The following is a 17,172-nucleotide window of genomic DNA, read 5'->3' as shown; positions in this document are numbered from 1 at the left end:
GAAGGGGTGTCCTCATACTTTTGTATGTATAGTGTATGTCAGGACAGGAAGGGTATTGCAGCTTCTAAGAGGTGGAATAGAGTGACAGGCTTGTAAGGTGCTTGTTTTCTTGCTAAGGGGTTGTCAGGGGTTGAGAAGGAGCTTTCAGAGACTAAGAAGAAGCTCAGTGTCGCAGGGAGAGGTGATTAATGCACAACTTGAGTATGTAGGCCTATGTTGCTGTCTGCTCTGTGTGGTTTCACCCAAGTAAGTGAAGTTATGTTGACCTGTCTGTTATGTATGGTACGACGTGCTGTACGTCGTACTGTAAGTTGTTATGGTTTACGACAGTGTGCTGCGTTACGGATGAATGGGTTGTCAGAATGCGTGGCACATGTCATTAAACGACAGAGTGATGTTCAATGTGAAACTGTGCAGATGTCCGTTCTTCTACAACTAGGCTAGATATAACATTGGCGACGAAGATGGCTGAATTCAGTTTACCACCGCCAGCACCATTCCTCGCCGTGCCTGGCGAACCTCCAGTCCCGTGGATTAACTGGCTTGATAGTTTTAACACTTATCTAGAAGCTATGGACTTTTCTACAATCTCCGACAAGCGGAGGACAGCACTGCTCCGTCACTGCCTTGGTACAGAGGGACAGAGGATTTTCAGAGCGCTTGGATCGGCTCCTACATTCACTGCTGCAGTCAGCCTCTTACGGAACCACTTCGCCGGGAAAGAGCGAGTGCTCCTCCGACGCCACCGGCTACGGAAGAGACACCAACGGCCGGGTGAGTCCATTCAAAGCTACGTGGCTAATCTGAGGGATTTGGCTAGCTCTTGTAACTACGGGACACTTCAGGACGAGATCATCAGGGATCAGTTGATAGAGGGGACGTTATGTGAAAAGACAAGGGAGAAACTGCTTTTGGAATCGGATAATTTACAACTAGATGGAGCTATTAAAATAGCACTCCAGGTTGAAGCGGCGTTGGAATGCTCTTCTATGCTAACAGACAGCTCTGCAGCATACACTCGGCCCCCAGCCATTCTCACACAGCAGCTTCAGCCCGAGCAGGCGCACTACAACGATCACGCCGCTGCGCACGCCCTCCCGCGTCGATAGCTGCATGGACACAGACACCGACATGCCCGTGCAGCAGGCACACAGACAAACAAACAGAACTAGCTGTGGCAACTGTGGGGCTAGCTCTCACAATTCAAGGGCTTCAAATGCCCAGCCCGTGGGAAAATATACAAGAACTGTTCAAAATACAATCACTTTGCGAAAGTGTGTCGTTCTGCCCCTGCTACTAGCTCCACCCAGAACAGGCCCTTCGTTTCATCTCACTCTCAACATGAACACACGGAAATCCGAACCGTCTCCACCAACCATGTGTCATTCAGGACATGCACTGTGCAGCTGGGTGAGGTGTGTTTGCCTTTGCTGCTGGATACTGGCGCTGCGGTGTCGTTGCTCAACCTTGCCACTTACTACAAGTTTTTCAGTCACCTACCACTCCAACAGCCCTCCACTGCCCTGTGTGGGTACGGTAGATCTAAGATAGACATTGTAGGCACCCTCCAGGTCCCAGTACACTACGGCACCAAACATCTGCCATCATTCACATTTCATGTTGCAAAGCGGGGTGCCAACCTCCTGGGCCTCGACCTCTTCACAGGCTTGGGATTCACACTGAGAGATGACAGTGGGTCAGCTATCTACCAGGTTACCTGCACATGGCAACAGAACTGGCCGACTCTGTTTGATGGACTGGGCTGCCTCACAGCCTTTACTCACAGGCCCCTAGTGAATCCGGAAGTGACCCCAGTCATGCAGCCCCTGCGGCGCATTCCCTTTGCACTGCGTGATGACGTCACAAAAGATCTCCAGTCACAGTTGGATGCAGGCATCATTGAGCCAGTCAACGCTGCCCCCTGGATTTCAAACTTGGTCATTGCAACCAAAAAGTCTGGTGGAATCCGGACCTGTGTGCTCCGGGACAGGTTATCCTGCCGCACCATTCCACCCTCAGGGTTATCTTCAGGTACCCCTCCATGCAGCTAGCAGAGACCTCACGGCCTTTGTCACACATGCTGGCGTGTTCAGATATACACGCATGCCTTTTGGACTTAGCTCCGCCCCCAGCTGCTTCCAGAAGGTGATGAGCACCATCCTCGCTGGAATACCTGGGGTGGCGGTCTATCTGGATGACATTGTGGTCCACGGCCCTGACCTCCACATCCATGATTATCGACTCCACAGAGTATTCAGTGCTCTACTGCGGAACAACCTGACCCTGAACGGTGGAAAGTGCACCTTTGCAGCTCCAGCCGTCGAGTTTGTGGGCTTCCGCCTGTCGGCCAAAGGCATTGCCCCACTCATGTCGAACATTGAAGCCGTCCACCGGATCCCGGAACCGACCTCAGCCTCTCAGGTGGCCTCATTCTTGGGCATGACAGCTTACTACCTCCGGTTTCTGCCCCACTACTCTCAGACCACAGCGCCCCTTCGCCAGCTCCTCAAGAAGGATGAGCCATGGGCCTGGACGGCAGCCTGCTCAGACGCGGTCCGCTCACTGAAGAGCCAGCTCACCACAGCCCCAGTCTTGGCTCACTTTGACCCCGTCTGCCACACCATTGTCACATGTGACGCCTCAGCTGGAGCACTAGGAGCTGTCCTCTCACAGCTGCAGAATGGCATTGAGAGGCCCGTCGCCTTCGCCTCAAGGGGCCCTGAGCCCCACAGAACAACGGTACTCTGTGGGAGAACGAGAAGCACTGGCCTGTGTCTGGGCGTGCGAAAGGTGGCACCTCTACCTATATGGCCGTCTGTTCACACTCCGAACCGACCACCAGTCCCTCACAACGCTACTGTCAGCATCAGGAACTGGCCACAAGCCACTTCGGCTGCACAGATGGGCCGACCGCCTCAGACAGTATGACTATCAGCTGAAGTTCACTCCGGGGAGGGATAACGTGGTGGCAGACCTCCTCTCACGCTCCTTTGACGCTCCTACTCCGACCATCTTGCCAGACGACAACGAAACAGAGCTTGTACAAATGCTCTACGCTCCTCTTCAGTCAGTCGTCTCACTGGAGGAGCTGAAGCAAGCATCGGAACAGGATCCCACACTGCTACCCTGCGCACCTACATACGCACTGGATGGCCAGCACATGTGCCGGAAGAGCTGGCGACTTTCGCCAGAGTGAAGCACGAACTTTCTTGCTGGGAAGAAGTCTGTGTCTCTCGAGGGTTTTGCACTGTGGTCCCGAGTGGCCTGCGTGCGCGTGTTCTATCCATGGCGCACGAGGGTCACTTGGGCATAGTCAAGGTCAAACAGCGATGTCGAGACCTTGTGTGGTGGCCAGGCATCGACCACGACATTGAAGCCCTGGTCAGGGATTGTGCTGCATGCCTCCTCAGTGGGAAAACAGGACAGTCCGCCCCACCCCCCTGCAGCCTCTCGCATGGCCGTCCCACCCCTGGGAGCACATCCAACTGGACATCTGTGGCGAGATCCATGGACACGCAGTCCCTCACCATCAGCGCTTCCTGGTGGTGGTGTATGACCTCCACTCTAAGTGGCCAGAAGTGGTTCCTGTCGGAACTGTCACAGCACAGGCCATCGTGGACATCCTAGACAGCCTGTTCACAAGGTGGGGCCTACCCCTCACCCTTACCACGGACAATGGGCCCCAGCTAACCTCTGCCGAGTTCTCCTCATATCTCAGCAACAAGGGAATCAAACACATCCGCACGGCCTACTACAACCCACAAGCTAACGGAGGGGTGGAACGCTTCAACCAAACGCTGAAGAACGGCATCAGAGCGCACCTGGTCCAGGGGTGCACGTTCCAAACTGCTTTGAATCAAACGCTAATGCACTACAGAGCAAGCAAACACACAACAACACAGGTCTCCCCGGCATCCCTCATGCTAGGTCGTGAGATGGAACTGCCACTGGACAGACTCAGAACACAGATAGTAGCAGAACCGGCGACTAGGCGCACCCAAGAACAGCAGGCAGTGACCAGGCACCAAAGAGCAATGAAACAGAGTTTTGACAAGGCACACAGGGTGAAGAAGTCGATCATTCAAGTGTCAGACTGGGTCCGAGCCCGACGGCCTCAGCGGTGCAACAAAATGGCCTCATTCTGGTCGGACCCCTTGCAGGTCAGTCGACAACTGGGGCCCGCCACATTCATGATGAGCAATGGATCACGCTGGCACGCCAGCCGCCTCAGAAAAGTCCCTGCCCCTCAAGGAACACGAAGGCACACAAAACAGACATGCAGGCCAGAGACGCCACCGGATGGACCCTCCTCCACCACTACCACCTGAGCCCCAGCCTCTGTGGGTTCCCCAAGGGCCAGAGCCACAAGCGGTGGCGGTGGAAGAAAGGCCTATGCGGGCACGAACTCGCCCTGCTTATCTGGGGGACTACTTAACCTCTTTTCATTCTTAGGCTCCGTTAGGTGTCTTAGTCAACCTCCAGGTTAATGGACTGAACTGGCTAGTTTGGAGAGTCCATCCGTTTAAGGGTTAATGTTTATTTCTTACAGGTATCACTCTAGGTTCTTGCCCTATGGACATTTTATATATGGTACCAGTCCCTGGTTTTGGAAAGGGGGGAAATGTTATGTATGGTACGGACGTGCTGTACGTCGTACTGTACGTTGTTATGGTTTACGACAGTGTGCTGCGTTACGGATGAATGGGTTGTCAGAATGCGTGGCACATGTCATTAAACGACAGAGTGATGTTCAATGTGAAACTGTGCAGATGTCCGTTCTTCTACAACTAGGCTAGATATAACACTGTCTGTGTGCACATGTGTATTGTTTTTTGTTTGTGTGTAATTGAGATCGAGAGACTGTTTTCTCCTGTGTGTTTCAATTCACCTCTGCTCCACCTCCCTCTCAGATGGCTCTCACTTGTCCTCTGAGGACCCCCTGGACTTTCCCACCGTGAAGCATGGAGGAGGAGTTGTGATGGTGTGAGGGTGGAGTATACATCACGAGGCGGTGGCTCCATCTGCTGAATGTGCCAGGTCTCGACGGGCTCCCCGGACAGGACTAATTGGGGCTGATTGGGAGCTGGTGAGTAATTAAGGGTGGATTGCTAACCAGCTGTGCAAGGCCCATAAAGCTGCCAGAAGGGCAGCACATGAGGGAGGACTGGGGGAAGTAAGGTAACTTCCGTGTAGTTGGAGACGGTATCCTGGAGAGGGACTCATGGGGGAGACATAACATTTTCTTTTGATTATTTTATTAATAAACACCCTTGAAACCGAGCTAATCATACTCTGTCCGTGTCTGATCTGTGTAAACGTCTTGACCCAACCCCCTGATCTGCCACAATATAAATACACTGCTCAAAAAAATAAAGGGAACACTAAAATAACACATCCTAGATCTGAATGAATGAAATAATCTTATTAAATACTTTTTTCTTTACATAGTTGAATGTGCTGACAACAAAATCACACAAAAACTATCAATGGAAATCAAATTTATCAACCCATGGAGGTCTGGATTTGGAGTCACCCTCAAAATTAAAGTGGAAAACCACACTACAGGCTGATCCAACTTTGATGTAATGTCCTTAAAACAAGTCAAAATGAGGCTCAGTAGTGTGTGTGGCCTCCACGTGCCTGTATGACCTCCCTACAACGCCTGGGCATGCTCCTGATGAGGTGGTGGATGGTCTCCTGAGGGATCTCCTCCCAGACCTGGACTAAAGCATCCGCCAACTCCTGGACAGTCTGTGGTGCAACGTGGCGTTGGTGGATGGAGCGAGACATGATGTCCCAGATGTGCTCAATTGGATTCAGGTCTGGGGAACGGGCGGGCCAGTCCATAGCATCAATGCCTTCCTCTTGCAGGAACTGCTGACACACTCCAGCCACATGAGGTCTAGCATTGTCTTGCATTAGGAGGAACCCAGGGCCAACCACACCAGCATATGGTCTCACAAGGGGTCTGAGGATCTCATCTCGGTACCTAATGGCAGTCAGGCTACCTCTGGCGAGTACATGGAGGGCTGTGCGGCCCCCCAAAGAAATGCCACCCCACACCATGACTGACCCACCGCCAAACCGGTCATTCTGGAGGATGTTGCAGGCAGCAGAACGTTCTCCACGGCGTCTCCAGACTCTGTCACGTCTGTCACGTGCTCAGTGTGAACCTGCTTTCATCTGTGAAGAGCACAGGGCGCCAGTGGCGAATTTGCCAATCTTGGTGTTCTCTGGCAAATGCCAAACGTCCTGCACGGTGTTGGGCTGTAAGCACAACCCCCACCTGTGGACGTCGGGCCCTCATACCACCCTCATGGAGTCTGTTCCTGACCGTTTGAGCAGACACATGCACATTTGTGGCCTGCTGGAGGTCATTTTGCAGGGCTCTGGCAGTGCTCCTCCTGCTCCTCCTTGCACAAAGGCGGAGGTAGCAGTCCTGCTGCTGGGTTGTTGCCCTCCTACGGCCTCCTCCACGTCTCCTGATGTACTGGCCTGTCTCCTGGTAGCGCCTCCATGCTCTGGACACTACGCTGACAGACACAGCAAACCTTCTTGCCACAGCTCACATTGATGTGCCATCCTGGATGAGCTGCACTACCTGAGCCACTTGTGTGGGTTGTAGACTCTGTCTCATGCTACCACTAGAGTGAAAGCACCGCCAGCATTCAAAAGTGACCAAAACACATCAGCCAGGAAGCATAGGAACTGAGAAGTGGTCTGTGGTCACCAACTGCAAAACCAGTCCTTTATTGGGGGTGTCTTGCTAATTGCCTATAATTTCCACCTGTTGTCTATTCCATTTGCACAACAGCATGTGAAATGTATTGTCAATCAGTGTTGCTTCCTAAGTGGACAGTTTGATTTCACAGAAGTGTGATTGACTTGGAGTTACATTGTGTTGTTTAAGCGTTCCCTTTATTTTTTTGAGCAATGTATATACACACAGTATATTTGCAAAAAAAATATATGGGGGATTGGAAGTAATGTAAACAATTACATTGATGGAAGCTACAATCTATCTGCAATATTAAAGCTGGTCTACCCCCTTTAAAAAAAATAGGAGAAAAAAAATTGCATTGGATTGGTGCAAGCATGACTGGAGCACATTAAGGTCCTTAGCAGAAAAACACCCCCAAAGCATAATGTTTCCACCTCCATGTTTGACGGTGGGGATGGTGTTCTTGGGGTCATAGGCAGCATTCCTCCTCCTCCAAACGCGGCGAGTTGAGTTGATGCCAAAGAGCTCCATTTTGGTCTCATCTGACCACAACACTTTCACCCAGTTCTCCTCTGAATCATTCAGATGTTCATTGGCATACTTCAGACGGGCATGTATATGTGCTTTCTTGAGCAGGGGGACCTTGCGGGCGCTGCAGGATTTCAGTCCTTCACGGCATGGTGTGTTACCAATTGTTTTCTTGGTGACTATGGTCCCAGCTGCCACGAGGTGAGATCTTGCATGGAGCCCCAGGCCGAGGGAGATTGACAGTTATTTTGTGTTTCTTCCATTTGCGAATAATCGCACCAACTGTTGTCACCTTCTCACCAAGCTGCTTGGCGATGGTCTTGTAGCCCATTCCAGCCAATATTGTCCCTGACATCCTTGGAGAGCTCTTTGGTCTTGGCCATGGTGGAGAGTTTGGAATCTGATTGATTGATTGCTTCTGTGGACAGGTGTCTTTTATACAGGTAACAAGCTGAGATTAGGAGCACTCCCTTTAAGAGTGTGCTCCTAATCTCAGCTCGTTACCTGTATAAAAGACACCTGGGAGCCAGAAATCTTTCTGATTGAGAGGGGGTCAAATACTTATTTCCCTCATTAAAATGCAAATCAATTTATAACATTTTTGACATGCGTTTTTCTGGATTTTTTGTTGTTATTCTGTCTTTCACTGTTCAAATAAACCTACCATTAAAATTATAGACTGATCATTTCTTTGTCAGTGGGCAAACGTACAAAATCAGCAGGGGATCAAATACTTTTTTCCCTCACTGTAGGTGTGCACAATTTTGGGAGAAGGGTAGAGAATCAGAATGTAGCCTATAGCTCTATTCGAACAGGACTAGTATTTATATAGAACGTTGGTTATGTAATTATTACCCCAGAATGTCAGTTTTTCCTGTGGACAATTCGGACGGGATTAGTTTTACCAAACTGACCCTGTAATTCTTTTTTTTCCTCATTCAAAATTGACCGTTATGACAGAAGCCTGGAGGCTCTTCTAGGCGTGAAGATATTTCAAATGTCTAGGGATAGGCTAATATTGTCCTAATGGCCTACAGTTCGGAGAAAGTCAAAATAATAATGCATATCAATACGAACCATAACATATGCAGGCATTTAATTACCTGACGTATTTGACAATTTATCAAATCATTGGCACGATATCGTCCACGTCAACATATAAAAGATCAGTATGGCACTAGGAAAGTTGATATGTGACAAAACAGTTCATTCATCTGTAGGCTACATGTATAACACTTTGTTTTAAGCATCAACTTGTTCCCATGTTCTTACCCAAACTGGGTGCAGCACCTGTTAAACACTGTAATATCCCTCAAAACATATGGAAGACGATTCGCATGGGATAAGTATTTTCAGAGGACCTGGGAGTTTGCCGAAAAACAGTAGGTTTTTAGGGCTGGGATAATAACCTTCCTGCCAAGTAAAAATTACTAACATGGCAGATTTGGACAGGACTAAAATGATGGATGTGGTGAATTGTGCTCGTGCACATAATTACATTACCTGAGCTCCCCCAGTAAAGCTTATCCTCTCCGAATAGGACTGAAGTGTCAATTTTATCCATATGGATCTGTTATTCTCCCAAATGCCTCTAGATGGAAGTGTGTTACTGTGGACAGAGCTATACCTATACATCATACCACATATCTACAGTGCATTCGGAAAGTATTCAGACCCCTTCCCTTTTTCCACATTTTGTTACATTACAGCCTTATTCTAAAATGGTTTAATGAAAAAAAATCCTCATCAATCTACACACAATAGCCCATAATAACAAAGTGAAAAAAGGCTAAAAAACAGAAATATCATATTTACATAAGTATTCAGACCCTTTGCTATGACACTCGAAATTGAGCTCAGGTGCATCCTGTTCCCGTTGATTATCCTTGAGATGTTTCTACAAGTTAATTGGAGTCCACCAGTGGTAAATTCAATTGATTGGACATGATTTGAAAAGGCACACACCTGTCTATATAAGGTCCCACAGTGGACAGTGCATGTCAGAGCAAAAACCAAGCCATGAGGTCGAAGGAATTGTCCGTAGAGCTCCTCACAGGATTGTGTCGAGGCACAGATCTGGGGAAGGGTACCAAAAAATGTCTGCTGCACTGAAGGTCCCCAAGAACACAGTGGCCTCCATCATTCTTAAATGGAAGAAGTTTGGAACCACAGACTCTTCCTAGAGCTGGCCGCCCGGCCAAACTGAGCAATCCGGGGAGAAGGGCCTTGGTCAGGGAGGTGACAAAGAACCTGATGGTCACTCTGACAGAGCTCCAGAATTCCTCTGTGGAGATAGGTGAACGTTCCAGAAGGACAACCATCTCTGCAGCACACCACCAATCAGGCCTTTATGGTAGAGTGGGCAGACGGAAGCCACTCCTCAGTAAAAGGCACATGACAGCCCGCATGGAGTTTGCCAAAAGGCACATAAAGGACTCTCAGACCATGGGAAACAAGATTCTCTGGTCTGATGAAACCAAGATTGAACTCTTTGGCCTGAATGCCAAGCGTCACGTCTGAAGGAAACCTGGCACCATCCCTACGGTGAAGCATGGTGATGGTGGCAGCATCATGCTGTGGGGAGACTAGTCAGGATCGAGGGAAAGATGAACGGAGCAAATTACAGAGAGATCCTTGATGAAAATCTGCTCCAGAGCCCTCAGGACCTCAAACTGGGGCGAAGGTTCACCTTCCAACAGGACAACGACCCTAAGTACACGGCCAAGACAAGGCAGGAGTGGCTTCGGGACAAGTCTCTGAATGTCCTTGAGCCAGAGGCCGGACTTGAACCCGATCGAACATCTCTGGAGAGACATAAAAATAGCTGTGCAGCGACTCTCCCCATCCAACCTGACAGAGCTTGAGAGGATCTGCAGAGAAAAATGGGAGAAACTCCCCAAATACAGGTGTCCCAAGCTTGTAGCGTCATACCCAAGAAGACTCAAGGCTGTTATCGCTGCCAAAGGTGCTTCAACAAAGTACTCAGTAAAGGGTCTGAATACTTATGTAAATGTAATATTTCAGTTTTTTATTTTTTATAAATTAGCAAAATGTTACAAAAATCTGTTTTTGCTTTGCAATTATGGGGTATTGTGTGTAGATTGAAGAGGGATAAAAAATAATCAATTTTTGAATGAGGCTGTAACGTAACAAAATGTGGAAACCCCGCACGTGCCGTGCGAAAGTGGGCATCCAGCCAGGACGGGTTGTGCCGGCTCAACGCTCCTGGTCTCCAGTGCATCTCCATGGTCCAGTATATCCTGCGCCAGTCCTACGCACTGTGTCGCCAGTGCACGTTCACAGCCCAGTGCGTCCTGTGCCAGCACCCCGCACGTGCCGTGCGAAAGTGGGCATCCAGCCAGGACGGGTTGTGCCAGCTGTACACTCCAGACCTCCAGTACGCCTCCACGGTTCAGTATATCCTGCTCCGGTTCTACGCACTGTGTCACCAGTGCGCCTCCCCAGCCTGGTACGCCCTGTACCTTCTCCCCGCATCAAACCAGTGGTGCGTGTATCCAGTCCGGTATGGGCCGTACCTATCCCCGCACCAAACCAGTGGTGCGGGTCGCCAGCCCGGTACGCCCCGTACCTGCTCCTCGCTCCAGACCAGTGGTGTGTGTTCCCAGCCCGGTGCGGCCCGTGCCTGTTCCTTGCACCAGACCAGTGGTGCGTGTCCCTCTTCAAAAGGGGTGACACTCTAGATCCAAACTGTTACAGACCTATATCCATCCTGCCCTGCCTTTCGAAAGTATTTGAAACCAAGTTAACAAACTGATCACCGACCATTTCGAATCCCACCGTACCTTCTCTGCTATGCAATCTGGTTTCCGAGCTGGTCATGGGGTGCACCTCAGCCACGCTCAAGGTCCTAAACGATATTATAACTGCGATCGATAAAAGACAGTACTGTGCAGCAATCTTCATCGACCTGGCCAAAGCTTTCGACTGTCAATCACTGCATTCTTATTGGCAGACTAAATAGCCTTGGTTTCTCAAATGACTGCCTCGCCTGGTTCACCAACTACTTCTCAGTTAGAGTTCAATGTGTCAAATCGGAGGGCCTGTTGTCTGGACCTCTGGTAGTGTATGGGGGTGCCACATGGTTCAATTCTCGGGCTGACTCTATTCTCTGTGTATATCAATGATGTCGCTCTTGCTGCTGGTGACTCTCAGATCCACCTCTGACGACGACACCATTTTGTATACATCTGGCCCTTCATTGGACACTGTGTTAACAAACCTCCAAACGAGCTTCAATGCCATACAACACTCCTTCCGTGGCCTCCAACTGCTCTTAAACGCTAGTAAAACTAAATGCATGCTCTTCAATCGAACGCTGCTTGCACCCGCCCGCCCGACTAGAATCACTACTCTCGGCGGGTCTGACTTAGAATATGTGGACAACTACAAATACCTAGGTGTCTGGTTAGACCGTAAACTCTCCTTCCAGACTCACATTAAGCATCTCCAATCCAAAGTTAAATCTAGAATCTGCTTCTTATTTCGCAACAAAGCCTCCTTCACTCATGCTGTCAAACATGTCCTCGTAAAACTGACTATCCTACCGATCCTTGACTTCGGCGATGTCATTTACAAAATAGCCTCTACTCAGCAAATTGGATGTAATCTATCACAGTGCCATCCGTTTTGTCACCAAAGCCCCATATACTACCCAGCATTGTGACCTGTACGCTCTCGTTGGCTGGCCCTCACTACATATTCGTCGCCAAACCCACTGGCTCCAGGTCATCTATAAATCACTGCTATGCAAATCCCACCTTATCTTAGTTAATTGGTCACCATAGCAACACCCACCCCTAGTATGCACTCCAGCAGGTATATCTGACTGGTCATCCCCAAAGCCAACACCTCCTTTGGCCGCCATTCCTTCCAGTTCTCTGCTGCCAATGACTGGAACGAACTGCAAAAATCTCTGCAGCTCGAGACTCTTATCTCCCTCACTAACTTTAAGCGTCAGTTGTCAGAGCAGCTTACCGATCACTGCACCTGTACACAGCCCATCTGTAATTAGCCCACCCAACTACCTCATCCCCAAATTTAACACAGGGGTCAAAGACAACTCAATTTGGCTTGGCTTTGTCTAATAAGCCAGGCTCTTAACCTTCTCAACTGTAGTTCATCCATTTAACAGAAATTTAATTTCTGTTGAGTTTTTGTTGTTGCTGAAGAACCTTCACCAAGACATAAGACCTTTTTGTCTGAACAATCTCACAGGCTTGTAAGCTCGCAGCTAGGTGACATTTAGAGATACGGCAAGAGTTTCTCTCATGCAATACAAGGCTAAGGAAATGCACAGAACAAGATTATTGTCAACCTAGTGTTGTACTTGAACACACTGCACCGTGTTCCTCATCAGGGACTATTTATTGTGTTCTGACGCTCCTAAATTAGAGAAATATGGCTGTCCCTTATCTCCCTGGGATGACTGGGCGTGGGAGATAGAGAAAAGGGAAGTAAAATGGGCTTCATGGCCAATTTGTGTAAAGAGAGAGTTTAGACCGCATTTTCATTGGTGGCCAAGGAATGTAGATCAAAGCCACTCTGTTACCGTAAGATAAGGTTTTAACGTTTGGGAGGGGGGGGGATTTCTCCGCAAATTAGCTATAAACACTGCCATGATTCATTGCCAAAACTCATTGTATGTAGCAACTAGCAAGAAACCCACAATTTGTTTCTTGGACGATTAGAGGGATACATTTGCATGCAAGTGCCTACAGAGAAACGTATGTCATTGGCAGACACTGACATGAGAAAGGTTGGCATGGTTAGATGGAATCATTTATTTCCCCCATAGCTGTTACACACATGATCACGTAGGGTTTTGTTCATGGAGCAGATGGCCAGAAACTTTATATAGCAACATGCCAAAACAGGCCAACATACTAAATGTGTGATCTTGCGAGGCCACTATGTGTTAAAGCAGGAACTTTAGACTCTTTGGTCACCTCCCTGTCGCTTCTTTCTTACTGTACATGTTCGTGTTCAGACTAATACGCCTAAAACGTTGTCCTCCAAGTCTACAGGTCAGTCTGGGGATGGCCATACCCACCTCAACGACTACTGAACACAAGGCACAAACGTTTGACCTTTCTGTCGACTCCACCCACCTCCAAACTTAGCAGCAACACACACACCGGTCTCTGTCGCCTCAGTCTCTGTCGCCCCTCTCCATATTGCATACAACATATCTTTTTAGCATATTTAAATTCACTTTTGGGAGAAAATGGTAACATTTTAGAGGCTGAAACAGACTGGAACTGGGAAAACGTACCATGTTTTCCTCATTGTGAATATTATGAAATGTGGATGTTTGGGTGGTAGCGGGTTTGTAGTTGACTTGTGGTAACCGTTGCCTCCTTTTTTCATGATAATCATGAAATTGAAATGACTTGGTGAATGTTTTGCGTTACTTATCCTTGAACAGTGTGAATAAGGACAGGTCCCATTATGGTTTAGATATCAGTCCTCAGATACTGGTTAGGCTCACCCCCTTGTACGTAACAAAGATAGCCTGCACTTAAACCTAGTCTCTAACTTAAATTTGAATTGGCCCTATCGTATGTCAGATGACTGTACATAATATAGTGAAGCATTTAGCTTTAGCGCACATATTCACTCATCTGAGGTCAGCTTTGTTACTTTGGCTGCTCTCTTGCAGTTAAGCCCACCTGACATCCAAACAGTATGGGTTTCCTGCTGGGTTTCACTCTGTCGATTGCTGGAGTAACCCTCTTTCAAAGGAGAGTGAGCGGGAGGGAGAGCATTGAAGCAGCTTTGCAGGCCATCTGGACACTTGTGTGGCATTACAGGATAAAAAGCAAGCTGATAATGAGTCAAGTCAACAGTAGTTTGTGTGTGTGTGTCCTCCCCCTCCAAAGTCTCTTTTTAACCAGAGCTTCATTACGAGTGAGTGATTCAGCGTTTGGCAGGCTGGTGTGTGTGTGTGTGTGTGTGTGTGTGGCAAGCTGCCTAGAGTAGGATTACTCTGCCTCAGAAATCCCACACTGCATTTGTTCCTGTGCACTTCATTCTCTCCCACTTTCTCTCCCTCCACCTCACTACGATCCTATCCCCTCCTTCAACTGAGACTTAAACCTGGAAGGTTAAAAGTATTACCCTTTCCAAAAGTCACGTATTTTGTTACTTTCTATTTGTACAATAAAGTTGACCACACAATCCGTGGGCTAAGTTCTGTATCTTTGAAGGTTTGCAGTGAATACTCATTTCCCCTCACAAATAGCTCCATGTTTGTAGCCATTCGTTTGAGTCTACAACTGCATGTCTCATCTCCAGTTCAACCACTCCATCTCTACCCCTCCATTTTCACACTCCCTCTCTCCCAAAGCTTCCACCCTCCCCATCTGCCTCACTACAGGCCCTTTTCTCACAGCCAACCCAGTAGAGTGGTGCTGACGTCAGTGGCTCTCTCACACACACACACACTGATGGTAGGAAGCTTGCAGGATTGGCTTGCACCGTTTGGTGAGATGTTCTGATTTGACCCAGTGAGGAGGTTTGTGAACCTTGCAGTCTTGGCAGACTTTGATGTGATACAACGCAAGTCCTGCCTCGGTCTACGCCACCACTCAGCCTCTGCACATACAGAGACACACACTGCTGTTAAATACTCATACAGTATACCCACATATCTGGGAGTGTATGTTAATCTTGATTCTTAATATTAATATCTATCTGCAGATACCCTAGCTGCACATAACCCACATACCAGGTGCACAAGCTGCACACACACTTCTGCAAATACTCACAGTTGCATTAACAAATACTGTATGCAAGCACATACTGTACTCACACACGTTCAAATCCTAGTTCCCCACCCACTCCTAAGGTGTATTGGGAAGTGTCCTGCTGGAGCTTCAGACAGCTTTGGCCCTGGGCTCTAGCTCCAGACGGGCGGACTGGAACGAAATATTGGCCCTGGCATTTCTAAAACACCGCCCCCTTTTATTCCTTGAGGCCCCATTATTAGCCAGATAATGATCATTTTGTGCAACAACAAAAAAAGTGAAATAGGCTCACAAGGCAAAAAATGGACCAGTCCGCCCCTGGCTCCAGATCCACCTCTTTAAGCTCCTGGCCCAGCACAGTTGAACCATGCTGCCTGACCCTCTATATCAGGGTTCCCCAACTGGCAGCCCGTGGGTCGAATTTGGCCCGGTCGAATTTGGCCCGCGGGTGGTTTTATTTGGCCCCCCCAAGTTTTCAGAGCAAAAAAAAAAATATCTCCAAGTGATTTTAATTCTGGAAATCTGTTCCGAAATATTCCCACGCATAATAGAGAGACATGTGATCGTATACAAATGTAAGCAAGGTTTGAAATTATTGTTTTAATCAAATATCTGTTTGGGCTTCTTGCGGCCAATTTGAGTAATCCAGGATTCAACTCCCAGAGCTCCACCAGTACTGGGGCTAGAGATGCAGTAGGCCAGGGTCATGGATCAGAAGCTGGGTGGGCCAGGGCAACGAGGAAGGCCACACAGAGTATGAGAGACACGGAAATGATTGCATGGGAGAATATGTCATCATTGAAAATAAATGACACTTGTTTTGGATTCACCTCCTGCATTGACTGGATTGAACTGGAATTGACACCAACCCTGGTACACAGCTAATCCAAAATGGTAATATGTATCAATGCATGTAGAATTAGTCCCTGTAATGTGCTCTGCTCTAAAATGGATATTGTGAGGACCATTATTTGGTGACAGCATTATACATTGCATTCGGAAATTATTCAGACCCCTTGACTTTTTCTACATTTTGTTACATTACAGCCTTATTCTAAAATGGATTAAATCGTTTATTTCCTCATTAATCTACACAAAGTATCCCATAATGACAAAGCAAAAACAGGTTTTTAGAAAATTTTGCCAATTTATACAACAAAAAAATACTTACATTTACATAAGTATTCAGACCCTTTACTCAGTACGTTGTTTGAAGCACCTTTGGCAGCGATTACAGCCTCAAGTCTTCTTGGGTATGACGCTACAAGCTTAGTACCCCTGTATTTGGGGAGTTTCTCCCATTCCTCTCTGCAGATCCTCAAGCTCTGTCAGGTTGGAGGGGAGTGTCGCTGCACAGCTATTTTCAGGTCTCTCCAGAGAAGTTCGATCAGGTTCAAGTCCGGGCTCTGGCTGGGCCCCTCAAGGACATTCAGAGACTTGTCCCGAAGCCACTCCTGAATTGTCTTGGCTGTGTGCTTAGAGTCGTTGTCCTGTTGGAAGGTGAACCTTCGCCCCAGTCTGAGGTCATGAGTGCTCTGGAGCAGGCTTTCATCAAGGATCTCTCTGTACTTTGCTCCGTTCATCGTTCCCTCGATCCTGACTAGTCTCCCCACAGCATGATGCTGCCACCACCATGAATCACCGTAGAGATGGTGCCAGGTTTCCTCCAGACGTGACATTTGGCATTCAGGCCAAAGAGTTCAATCTTGGTTTCATCAGACCAGAGAATCTTGTTTCTCATGTTCTGAGAGTCCTTTACGTGCCTTTTGGCAAACTCCAAGCGGGCGGTCATGTGCCTTTTTACTGAGGAGTGGCTTCCGTCTGACCGCTCTACAATAATTGGTGGAGTGCTGCAGAGATGGTTGTCCTTCTGGAAGGTTCTCCTATCTACACAGAGGAACTCTGGAGCTCTGTCAGTGACCATTGGGTTATTTTGCTCTGACACGCACTGTCAACTGTGGGACCTTATTTAGACAGGTGTGCGCCTTTCAAAATCACGTCCAATCAATTGAATTTACCAAAGGTGGACTCCAATCAAGTTGTATAAACATCAAGGATAATCAATGGAAACAGGATGCACCTGAGCAAAATTTCGAGTCTCATAGCAAAGGGTCTGAATACTTAAGTAAACGTGATAAAAAATGTTGCTTTATCATG

This window comes from Coregonus clupeaformis, chromosome 34 (genome assembly GCF_020615455.1).
Source record: "Coregonus clupeaformis isolate EN_2021a chromosome 34, ASM2061545v1, whole genome shotgun sequence".
Lineage (NCBI taxonomy): Eukaryota > Metazoa > Chordata > Actinopteri > Salmoniformes > Salmonidae > Coregonus > Coregonus clupeaformis.
Note: the sequence above shows the minus strand (reverse complement) of the source record.